Source organism: Podarcis bocagei, assembly GCF_964188305.1.
Source record: "Podarcis bocagei genome assembly, chromosome: 5".
Classification (NCBI taxonomy): Eukaryota; Metazoa; Chordata; class Lepidosauria; order Squamata; family Lacertidae; genus Podarcis; species Podarcis bocagei.
The window spans coordinates 9538661-9551060 of record NC_138129.1 but is presented as its reverse complement, the minus strand read 5'-3'; the positions used below and the strand labels follow the sequence as shown (position 1 = coordinate 9551060).

Genomic DNA, 12400 nt, shown 5'->3' with positions numbered 1-12400 from the left:
GCTATGAGAACGAATGGATGAATTGGTCTCACCATGTCCATGTATCTTGGCCCATGCATGGCAGCTTTTGGAATGGGTGTGTATTCGAATAGATTATCCCACTGCATATGTGTAGATTAGGAGTGGGGGAACTTCAGCACGCTGGTGTAATGACAATTAAGGATTAAATTGCACCTATTTGCCACACCCCAACTCCACCTCCAGAAGAAGACTTGGCATAGCTTGTCCCTAGGGAGGAGTTGGCAACCGATCATGTAGAGTGGTTAGCCAATCCAGTTGGCTTTGCAAGCAGGCTCCTCTCTCTTCACACGGCAACACCCTTCTTCCCTGTGCAATGGGGGCTTTGCTGGTTGACTCTTTAGGGTCTGAAGGGGGATTTTGAAGGGAAGCACTCTTTGGTTGCAAGGAGGTTTACAAGCCAACATCTGGATCACCCTCCAGATTGGTGTAGGCATAACTCCTCAGCCTCTTGGTGCTGCGACCACAGCGGTTTGACTTCACTCCATGGTCTCTCGAGACAAACAAGATACCAACAACCTTTTAAAAAAACAAAAACCTTTTTGGCCCTGGGACTCTCCTTTTTTATCTTCTCCACACTTTGGGGAACTCATGTTTTTAATTGGTTCAATTGGCTTTTAGTCTAGGCAGGAATCTCATAAGACAAATATTTGAGGTGTTGATGGGTTAAGGGCACTCTTAGGTCACACCAGAGTGAACACTGAGCTGGCAGGGCCACAGTGTGCCTATCAGGTTCACATAGCAAGGAAGAAAAATTCCTTTCAGTCCTTTGCCACAGAATGAGCCTGTAAACTTGCCCAGGAGTGAAGAGCAGTTGATCCCTCCAGCCTTAGGGAACTTCCCCGCCTGGACTATATGTTGATTCAGCTGAATAGGTTTAATTATATTTATTTCCTGTTTGCAGCTCCTCTATGTTGTCACATTTTGCAAACAAAAACAAACAAAAAATACCATAACCTTTCTCCTCTCAAATAAGGGGTTCCTGAGTCTTCTTTATGGGCACGCTGGCAAGGAGATGAACCTCTCGCACGCTCCATAGTCCCTACCCCGTAAGTCGTATTTCTGGTGTTCTCACCTCTGAATGTCCCAGCACTGAAAAAAGGTGGAACACCTGCATGTTCCTTTTTGACCCATTTCCCTGTGTGCGTTTTCGGATTGCAAGCAGGGGAGCCGCAATAATGATAGTCATATCAGAAATGGCCTGTTAATCTGCAGGGGGAGCCCACTTCTTAACTATCTAGCAGGCTTCCTCAGCATCCTGCAGGCAACATAAAGGAGAATTTGAAGTTACTGAGGTGGTTCTTATTTGATGCAAATGCAACCGCACTCCCGTTTGTTTCGGATGGGATTAGGGAGTGGTGGTGCTCGAATTATTATAGCCATCATCCCGCTCAACTGTTGCCTGGGGGAAGGCATTCAGAGGCGAACAATGGGGGTGGGGAGGATACACATTGCTAATTTAGGCACCGCTGCCTAATCTTGTGTGGCATAAGCCGTTAGACACCTTCGCCCGCGAAACTGTGCTATTGTTAGCGCTCATCTGTATTTTAGGAACGGTGGCATTTTGTGAGACCATAGGGGGAGGCATTCGCAACAGAACGCTTGTGAAATGCAATTATTTAGACTTAAAAGCTTGGTTACTGCAGCAAATTGTTAACTTGGGGCTGATCCCTGAAAGATGCCTGCGGCTGGGGGACTGCGTATATTTTCGTGCATTAAAGGCGTTTTGAATTCTTCCACTAGAAAACCTCTGATTTCTGCCCTCGCTGCCGTAGTGTGGGAGCTGTGAGTGGGGGCTGCTCCAGGAATTTGAGGGTAGGAGTTTGGGCAATAGGTTTCTAAGGGGGCATCACTGTTAGGGCTGCCCATTTGCTTGACCTCTGAACCTGGTCCACACCACCCATATTTTACCTTTACACTGGCTAGCTATGGCTCTACAGGGTTTCCGGCTGGATTCTCTCTCAATCCTATATAGAGATGCCAGGAATTGAATTTGGGACCTTCAGCATGTTCTGGCACTGAGCTGCAGCCCTTCCCACCACTGCCCAGAGAGACAGGGCAAAGAGAGTAGGGCAAAGAGAAGCTTGGAGAGGGCAGAAGAACAGACAGTAATGTCTAGGAGGTAAAGTAGGAGTGCCAAGGGTTCTGCGGATTGGTAGCAAGCCCCCACTAGGCTGTGGGCCTTAGCAGATGCCTAACCATTTTGTCTCCCAATGACAGAGGGACATGGCTCAGTGGTTAGGCTTCTGCTCTGGATGCAAAAGGTTCTAGGTTCAATCCCTGGCATCTTCAGGTAGGGCTGGGAAATAGGCCCAGTTTAGAACCCTGCAAGTCACTATATGGACCAACTCAGTATAAGGCAGCTTCCTGTGTTCTTTCAGAATTAGACCCTTAAAGACCCTGGTTCAAATCTAGCCATAGCCGTTGCAGTGGCAATGGGCAACAGACACACACACTGCTTTAGTACATACCCTTTGCGATATGATGATGATGATGATGATTATTATTATTTATACCCCACCCATCTGGGCAGCTCCCAACCAAATGTTAAAAACACAATACAGCATTAAACATTAAAAACGTCCCTAAACAGGGCTGCCTAAGATAGTTGTTTATTTCCTTGACATCTGCTGGGAGGGCGTTCCACAGGGCGGGTGCCACCACCAAGAAGGCCCTCTGCCTGGTTCCCAGTAACTTCACTTCTTGAAGTGAGGGAACCGCCAGAAGGCCCTCAGCACTGGACCTCAGTGTCCGGGCTGAACGATGGGGGTGGAAACGCTCCTATATAAGGACAATAATACTGACAAACTTACCAGGATTCATAAAATCACAGAATCCTGGAGTTGGAAGGGGCCACAAGGGTCATCTAGTCCAACCCCCTGCAATGCAGGAATCTTTTTGCCCAACGTGGGGTTTGAACCCACAACCTTGGGGTTATGCTGTACCGACTGAGCTATCAACGTTCCAAGGATCATTGGGATATTGCAGATAAATGGTTTTTGACACTTAAAGTGGACCACACAAATGACACAAATCAGGCACATTTGCATAAACTTATGTTTTCCTACATTTTCTAAAATGTATGGGAGAGAAAGATAGGTTCACTGAGCAAGGAGGAGAAGCAAAAGCTGAGTAGGGGGGATGTGCCTTGGCCTTCCAAATGGAGCTTTTCAAGATATTGTTTATGAGGAGGGTTGATATTGGTCATCATGTTTAAATTCTGATGGCCGGCCCCATTATTACTGTGCGGTAAGGTAAACCTTTGTGCCTGTGGATGGCATCCCTGAAAATAAAATGGAAGCTTCAAATCAAAAGGCAAACTACAGAGATTCTGAGAACTACTAGAAAATAAGGAAGCAGGATTACTGCAATAAAGGGGAGGGGGAAACAGAAGCTCTTTGGAATCCCAGAGATTCCTATTGTCTGATGTCCAAACAACTCACTTATCAATCACAACTCTGACTTCATTCATTGGCTAAAAACACTGACAATAGGAGCAGCCAGACGGGCTCATTTCATAGATATCACTTGGAAGAGTACCTGCACATTTTGTTCCATAACTTTCTTCCTGGCTGCAATGTGTAAGTGTGCTGGCTCAGGGTATAAGGCCCCAGAGGTGCCAACGAATGCCTTCGATGGTGTCATGGAGCCCACATTGACCACTCATATACCCTCTAGAAGACCAGTGTGGTGTAGTGGTTAAGAGCGATAGACTCGTAATCTGGGGAACTGGGTTCGCCTCTCCACTCCTCCACATGCTGCTGGGTGACCTTGGGCTAGTCACACTTATTTGAAGTCTCTCAGCCCCACTCACCTCACAGAGTGTTTGTTGTGGGGGAGGAAGGGAAAGGAGAATGTTAGCCGCTTTGAGACTCCTTCGGGTAGTGATAAAGCGAGATATCAAATCCAAACTCTTCTTCTTCTTCTACATGCTCCTGACTAAATCATAGCTGGTGAGTTGCAATTGTAGAGAATTACAGCAGCAATAAATTATGGCAGCAGAAAGATATGGTTTGGGGTGCCCAACCAAGTGTGGATTATTGAGGCAGGGGGAGGGGCATTCATATCTGCCTCAGGCACAAAAACTGCCCTTGATGTTGCCATGGGAATATATTGATAGCATAGCCCTGTATAACCCAGAGACAGTGTGGTGTGGCAGTTGGACTAGAGCCAGGAAGATGGAATCCAAACCCCCATTCAGCCCTGAGACTCACTGGGTGGCAAAGTCAGCCCCCATCTCTCAGGCTAACATGCTTCATAGGGTAGATGTGTGGGTGAAATTGGAAGGGGAACCTGTGGCCCTCCAGATATTGTAGACTCCAACTCCCATCAGCCCCAGCCAGTGTGGTCAATGGTCAGGGATCTGCATTGGCTACCCCGGTCTATATTGTAAATTGTTTTGAGGTGCCTTTCTATTAGTATTAAGTGAGATGTAAATCTAATAAATAAAATCAAGGCAAAGTACTCACGCCTTCAACACACATCCATCACTGCTACCCCAAGTAGTCAGATCTCTGACCCGCCATGAGGACTAGAATCTTACTTTATTTTAAGAGGAAACCATCAGTGGTAGACCATCTTCTACCATCAGTGGTAGACCATCATCTCTAGGTAGGGCTGGGAGAGAGCCCTGCCAGAAACCTTGCAGAGCCACAGCCAGTCATTGTGGACCATATTGAACTTGATGGAGCAAGCATAAGGCAGCTTCTGATATTTTATGTCCATTGGAACAAAACTTTTGTAGGAAAGTCTCTTGACAGATTATTTCTCTGGTGGTGTTTCTGGCAATGACTTTGGACTTAGTTGGCTGGTGGGTTGCCTGTTCTCATCCCTGGTGTTCTGAAAATGGAAAGAGCTGAAGGACAGAACTTAATAATAATAATAATATCAAAAATCCCTCTGCTCCTTGGGTCATTTTCAGAGCTGAGGAGCCTCCCTATTTGTTTGAGAGCTGAGATCCAGCGTGGCTAATCCATGTCCTCGGGAAACTCTATTAAGAGAAGGTGGATGTTACCTCCCCATTGTGACAGATTTTTAATCTTGGAGGCCATGTGGTGCTGGAGGCCAGCTTGGGTGGTATCTGGACCCCTTGTCCTCCAAACAGCCTGAATTGCATTTTGCTAAAGCCGCATGGAGCAAGAATTCCAGCCAGGAGAGGGGAGCAAAGGAGAGAAATTGGAAATTGCATGCACTAGTTTGTGCCTGTGTAGCTCGGCTGACCTAAGCATCAGAGAAACCAAACCAGGGGGGGAATGTGAGAAGGAAACAGCTGCAGTAGAAAATGCGTGAAAAGTAACACGCCGCATCAAACACCAATTTGGCATTTCATTTCATTTCTTGCAAATGGAAGAGATATAAAGATCCCTTTAATAAAAATTAAAATAATGAGCAATTTTTGCTGTGGTGTGATGTCTTGGGTCCCTCTTTTTATTCTTCCTTCCAGCTAATTCTCTAGATGTGCAACCCTAATCCCCAGCATTTTGGGTCTAAAAACCCCACGTAAGACGATAGGACTCAACTTCCGACTATTGCTGTTGTGTGGTGAGAATGGCAGCAATCAATGATGGGATTCAAACTCAAGGAGAATGTATAGTCCACCTAGGGGTGATATGACGCTCCTATATCATAGCTAGCATCCAGGGCAAGAGGAGAGCTGAAACAAGCATACAACAAAATGTGTGAGGTGTTCTGGAGCCCGCTGCATTTGAGGATGTTATGTGAGCAGTGTTAGATAATATAAGCTAGGTGCCAAATGCCACCTTAAATCTAGGTTGCAGTCGCCACAACGGAATGTCTGTTAGCAAGATGACACTCAGGAAAGGTTGCCATACACCCGGAATTTCCCAGACAAAAATGTCTGGACGTATGGCAACCCATGTTGGCAGTGTCGTTTTTGCTGATTTTCCTTAATAATAGCTCAACAACAGTTATTATTTTTGATGTGATTTTCCTAATAAAGATCAACAACTTTGCCCCAAAAAGCTGAACAACTGTCGTGTCTGGATTTTCACCTATTGAAATATGGCAGCCCTACCCTCAGGGTCCCTTCCAATGCTACAATTCTATGATTCTATGATCTTCACTACATTGCTTGACAGTAGCTTGCTCTTACAACAATTCACTTGTGCCACTATGCAAGAAGGAGAAACATGCACAGTGGAAGTTAACTATGAAGTAAGGCAGAGGTTTTTAAAATGTGGTCACCAACCTAATGCCCAGAAATCTCCATGTATTATTTTTATTTATTATGCTTATTTTATAATAATAAAAAAATAAAATATAGGTCACAATTGGACCTACGCCAGCGACAAAACGCGCCTCGCGCCTGGCTAATTTCTAACACTGGATGTAAAATAGATACATAGACAACTATGACTGAAAGGATTTTTTAAAGAATTGAACTGAGAGCATTTTTTCTAAACTTTTGTGTTGTTTCCTACAACAAGGAAATAATGAGACCCCAAGATGATAATGACTAGGCTGTTCCCCACCCACACTTTAAAGTAACTAGGTCGGTCAGGCCTGGGCAGGCACACCCTGAATTTCATCCCAAGTGGTTCTGGGGTTGGAGGAGAAGGGAAAGAAGGAGAGCAGCAGAGAAGTCGTGCAAGCGTTATTGAAATGGATGAGATATATTCAAGGATGCTCTTTTAGAAGTCCCTCTGAAATGAATAGGGTTTCTGGAAGAACATTATTGACTTCGGGGATTTCAGCTTGGCGCTCTGTGCATCAAACCTTCTGAGGATTAAGCGATGGTGATGACGTGATCTGAGCAATGTTTCTCCTCTGACTGATTTCTGCGCTAGAAATCCATTTCCACACATGAATTGCTGAGGAATTGCTCCATGCCTCCAGCTGCATTAACTCCCTCGTAATCATTTGCAAATATTTCTTTGTCACTTTCTTTAAAACAAGGTGGAGTGGGACCCAGATTCAGGAGGCAAACAAGCAAAGCAATGAGATCCCTTTCTGGGGATACGAAACCCAGGTGGCATTTTTTCCCCTTTTTGAATGGAGATGATTTGGTGATATGAAAGCCACACATATGCACACACACACACAACCCACTGCAGGCAAAGTCCACTGCCAGCTTGCTGCCCAATCCCCTTACACATCTTCTCAGAAGGAAGCCCCACTGTCTCCCAAGTACCTTGCTATGGGTTAGGTCTCCTCATCCCTTGAAGGTAGAATCCATTGTACTATACAGAACTTCATTTACACGTGGGCATGCAAATGAGCTGCATCCAGTAGCCCTTCGGTTAACTCAAGTATTTGGGTTGGGCAGTGGGGGAGATGGACAACCCTTGCCCCTTTCACCCCTCCTTCCGTTGACTTGGTATCAAAGGCTCTCCCCTCTATTAAAAGCATCCCTCTTCCCAACGTCCATTCTGAAGGAAATCAGCCCTGAGTGCTCACTGGAAGGACAGATCCTGAAGCTGAGGCTCCAGTACTTTGGCCACCTCATGAGAAGAGAAGACTACTTGGAAAAGACCCTGATGTTGGGAAAGATGGAGGGCACAAGGAGAAGGGGAGGACAGAGGATGAGATGGCTGGACAGTGTTCTCGAAGCTACCACCATGAGTTTGACCAAACTGCGGGAGGCAGTGGAAGACAGGAGTGCCTGGCGTGCTCTGGTCCATGGGGTCACGAAGAGTCGGACACAACTGAACGACTAAACAACAACAACTTCCCAATGGAGAGTTTTGCCTCCTCTCTGCAGCGCCCAGAAGTTTGCAGACCTGCAAAGGACTCGTGGTCGCCTCCTCTCACCCACATGCTTTGCCCCCACCCCAGTGACTGACCCCCTTCGCCCCAGTGGCAAGGCAGCTGCCCCCACAAGATTGGCAGGAGTTCATCGTTAGGCCAATTGAGGCTACAAGAAAGCTGCATCCTGCATGTTGGAAATAGATGGGAGTTTGATGCTGAGAGGCAAGGAGGCGATGGGTCTGACAACACACTGGTGCATAAAAGCACACACAAATGCAGACACACACAGGAGAGAGAGGGGGGGCTGACCATCCCCACCCCAATGCTTTTGCAATTACTTGCTTAAGAGATCCATAAACGTATCGCATCTGTGTGATGGTTTCTCAGGAAAACAGCACAAGAAGAACTATTCTCTCCCTCCCCTGCGCCCCACACCATCCCTTAAATAATCTCTGGCGCACCCATTTTAACCACCAATGGATTCTCCTTGATGCTTAACACACACACACACACACACACACACACACACACACACACACACACCCTGCAAGCAGAATCAAAGAAGGAAGCTTGTTTTCATCCAGCATTTCTGGGTACCAGAAAGAGATGCTCTCTATATCTGGTTATGTTGTGCTATTGGGTTTGTTTTTTGTTTTTTTGCTTTGTTTTGTTTCGTTTTGGGCTGGGGGGAGGCAGTTCTTCTGAATCAATCAGCTGGCTGTTTCCTTAGAATTCAGAACGTTTTGGGACATCTAAGGAAGAAAGGAATAAATAAATAACAAAAGGCAACTGCCTTCCCCGCCCCGCCGCACAGCTTCCTGCTAAAGGAAAAACAGGAGAGAGAAATCCATCTTCTCTGGCCCCACTCTCGCAACATTTAATGACTCAGAGAGAAAACAAAAACTAAACTGAAACTGAAAGATTGCCTCTTTCTCTCAGCGTTATTCACGCAATAAAGTTTGCGATTAAATATTTTTTTATGCTCCGGCTTGGGATGTTGGAGAATGATTGGGGAGGGGAAGGGACCCCCGCGATTTTTCATCATTTAAGGGGGTGGGTGCAAAGCGAAAAACTGTTCACAGTTAATAATATTAACCTGAGCAGAAGAATTAAAAAAAAAAGTCTGCAAAGTTTTTAAAGAGGAAGCCGTTTTCCTTGGAAGAATAGAATTTCACATCAAGAGGGAAATAGGTTTTTTTTTTATTTTCAAAAATGGGTTCTTTTAATTGATATCTTTTTAGGAGGCGTTTGCGTTTGTGTGTTCGTGTGTGTGTGTTTTAAAAGACACATTTTATAAGATGGCATCCCACAGGGCTCAGGTATTCTTAAGTATTTAATTGTAAACACATCCTAGAAAAACGAAATACTTTGAAATCTAACACATCTAAATTCACCATTTTTGGGGGTGGGGGTGGAATTGTAAACATTAAGGGCTGAAGCTCGCATTGTCTAAAGGGGGGGTATTTTTCTCGACCCCTCCTCTTTTTAATGCAACAATTATGATCCTTCCCTGACTGGTTTCTGTTTGCGTTTTGGAGAAGGGCGCTGGGTGGGAAGTGATTTACTTCCAGTAACGCACGAGCGCTTTGGCCCATAAACTATTTTGATTTGATTCTTGCATTAATGGTTTTATAGTAGAATAATCACTGTGCTGACCATAAGGGAGGAAAAATTATGCACCATCCTAGCCTCATTTTTTAAAAAATAAAAATAAATGAATGAATGGAATGAACGGACGGAAGAAGGAATGAATGAAAAACGAGCGTAGTAAAAAAAAAAAAAACTGTGGCCAAACGCTCCTGCAATTAACTCCCGTCAGGGAAGAGATGATACATTTCGGAGCGTGTCACCCAAAGCACACATTGCAGTGCTTTCCCAAACGGGGAGTCTCTGGTTTGCAAAAGCTAAGCTAAATATTTCACTGCACCAGACAGAATGTGCGTGAATTTCGATAGGAAGGATAATCTGCGCATCACAGGGGTTTGGTTTTCCTTAAAACCGGTTTCAGATCGAATCCACAGAATCTTGAACAGAAGGGGGGGGGGACGGGGTGCTTTCTGGCTGAACAGAACTTTGGGGCCTGAGTTCAAATCGCACCCAGCACACCGGCTGGTGACCTCGGCCCGGCAGCTCTCTTATCTCTCGGGCGTCGTCTACCTCGCAAGGTTGTTGTGCGAAGATTTTTTATTTACTTTATTTAAAGATGCAACTCTAAGCTCTCCGAAAGGAAAGGCAGATTGCCACCGACGCACCAGGAATTATTATGCGCCATTTCGTTGATCTCTGTTTGGGAACGGCGGGAGGGAGCATTCGGTCCAAAATTAAGCACACTGCAGTCCATTTTATGTCGGGGGGGGGGCAGTTACAATAGTGTGATTAAGTCCTCCTACTTGAAATCTGTGGGCAACTGTGCAAGGAATTGGGGGGGGGAATGAAAGGGCTTGATAGTGCGCGAAGAATTATCTGCTTAGAAGCATATCAGTTTCTCAAATACAAACACAAACATATAGAGACACAATTGGACTAGATAACTCTTGGGGTCCCTTCTAGCTCTGCACGATTCAGATGCAACCACCTGGCTGAGGTTAGACCTGTTCAGTATATAGCAGCTGCTACAGACGAACACTTTGGTCTGCGTTTACAGGAACCAACCCAGATCGCTTTGCCTCCGGATTAGCTGCCCTGCCTCTCCATCACCATTCACACGAGCGCGCGCGTGCACACACACGCTGAACCCTCTTCAGGCTAGAGCGGCGAGTCCGGATCCTTGTGCTCGCTTCTAAATGCCTGATATTCATCCCGTGGTAGGTTTTGGGGTTAACTAATTCGGATCAGAGGAAGGCGTATTTTGTGAACGGTACAGGTGTGGATATATCTGCGTGAGGACAGGAACGACTTCTGTTTAAGGGAGGATAAAAGTTGTGGGACAAAAGAACCCAGGAGCCAAGAGTATCGCTGAAACAATGCGGTCTTTAGACACGGGAAACATAACGGCGGGGGCAAATCGTCTTACATTCCCATAACGCAGACAGACGCGTGTATACAAAACCCTCTTCAACATCGGAGGCTGGCTGTGTCGCTTACAAGACCATCAGTTTGTAGAAAGATCCAAACTCGTTTTCCTCCAAATAAACAAAGTGAACAGATGCCAGCTCAACCAACCCCAAATATTAGGAAACAGGAAGTGTGATTAGGAACCTTCTCCCTCCTTTAAATTGCCTTCGCTTATCAATTAAGAGTCAGGATATTTGCTGAAATCTCGGTGTTTAAACTCCCGGCCTCCCACCCCCCACCCCAAGAGAAACCACACGACTTTTACTTTTTAAACATGAATGAACGAATCCAAAATATGTAGGACATAATCACATCCACAAACGTGTTAAGCTCTGTTGAGCATCAGCATCAAAGATGCAAGCATTGCAGCTTAACTCCATTATGGACAGCAGTCATAGCTTGGGACAGCAGAGAGTAGCTTTCCAGAGAGGTGAAACGGGTCTGACACAGGCACAAAGTCATTTGTGGTGTTTGCACAAACTAATTCCTAATAATAATAATAATAATAATAATAATAATAATAATAATAATCCTGCTATCAACTTTGCTCAGATAGTTCTTACAGGGTTTTTCTCCTTTTAGTGCTATATGGTTTGACTCCAAACCATCAGGGGGCAAATTCCCAGACCACAAGGAAGGCAGCTACCCCCCTCCCAAAACCCCGGGGACAAAATAAAATAAAATAATTACTGTCTGTTTCCAACCATACCGACTTTGCAGAACAACGCCAACATGTGGCACAGTCAAATCCTGGCCCATGGATGAATGGAATATGAAATGCCAGCTGCACAAATCCTGAGACAAAACCAGCTGCAACCGTTTTAAATTACTTCACACCCACCTCCTCCATGGTAACTGAGTGACTGCAACTTCAAAAAGGTGCGTGCACTGCTAGCTAGCAAAGTGCGCTTGCTCAGAAGTAACTTCAGCTGAGTTCAGTGGAATCTGCCCCTTAGTAAATGTGTTTATAAGATCACAGGCTTGGGGGGGGGGGGGGCTGGGCGGAAAGGAAGCTATCCAGTCCTGAAATCTGAATATGCACACTTAAAACAAAACAAAAAGAAATCTACAAAATTAGGTAACCTCTGTAGGAGCTGGGTGCATCTAGAAAAAGCAGGAAGGGAAAGCCAAGGAGATGTTAAGAGATGGGAAGAGAGCCAACCTAAATTTCAATGCAAACGAAGCTTCCCTCAGCAGTCCACTTTGTGCTGCTAAAAATTCGAAATATCTCCAAAAACCTACCTGCCCTTTGGAAGTCTTGCCTCCCTCAGTTCTGAAGAAGAAGAAGAGAGCCCTCTTTTTGAAAGCCCACCCCTTTAAAAGTTTCTGTAGTTGACTAAGACTCTCTCTCTCCCTAACTGCTTTTTTTTAAAGAGCTAATTGATGAAATAAAGTTAAAGAGGAGGAGACAGACAGAGTTCTTCTTGTTTGGGGCCTGGGTGGAGGGGGGTGGTGGAGGGAGCTAAAGATTCCAGTTGCTGCCCCCACAGCTTTGACCAGTCAGGGATTTCAGACCTAATTACCATTTTGTTTTTGTCCAGATTAAAAAGTAGGGGCCCCCTCCATTCAAATCATGGCCCTCTGTCCTTATTGTGAAGGACAGGCCTGCTCTGGGTCCCTT

General features: G+C 45.5%; 1 long non-coding RNA gene across 2 annotated transcripts in view; it reads right to left on the bottom strand.

Annotated features, from left to right (window-relative positions):
- Window positions 1-12153, bottom strand: part of LOC308588431 — a 137984-nt gene extending 125831 nt beyond the window's left edge. For both annotated transcript variants that reach the window (XR_014008754.1, XR_014008755.1), the window contains exon 1: window positions 12022-12153. This is a non-coding gene — a long non-coding RNA (uncharacterized lncRNA). The remainder of the gene's footprint in view (window positions 1-12021) is intronic.
- Between the last annotated feature and the right edge of the window lie 247 nt (window positions 12154-12400).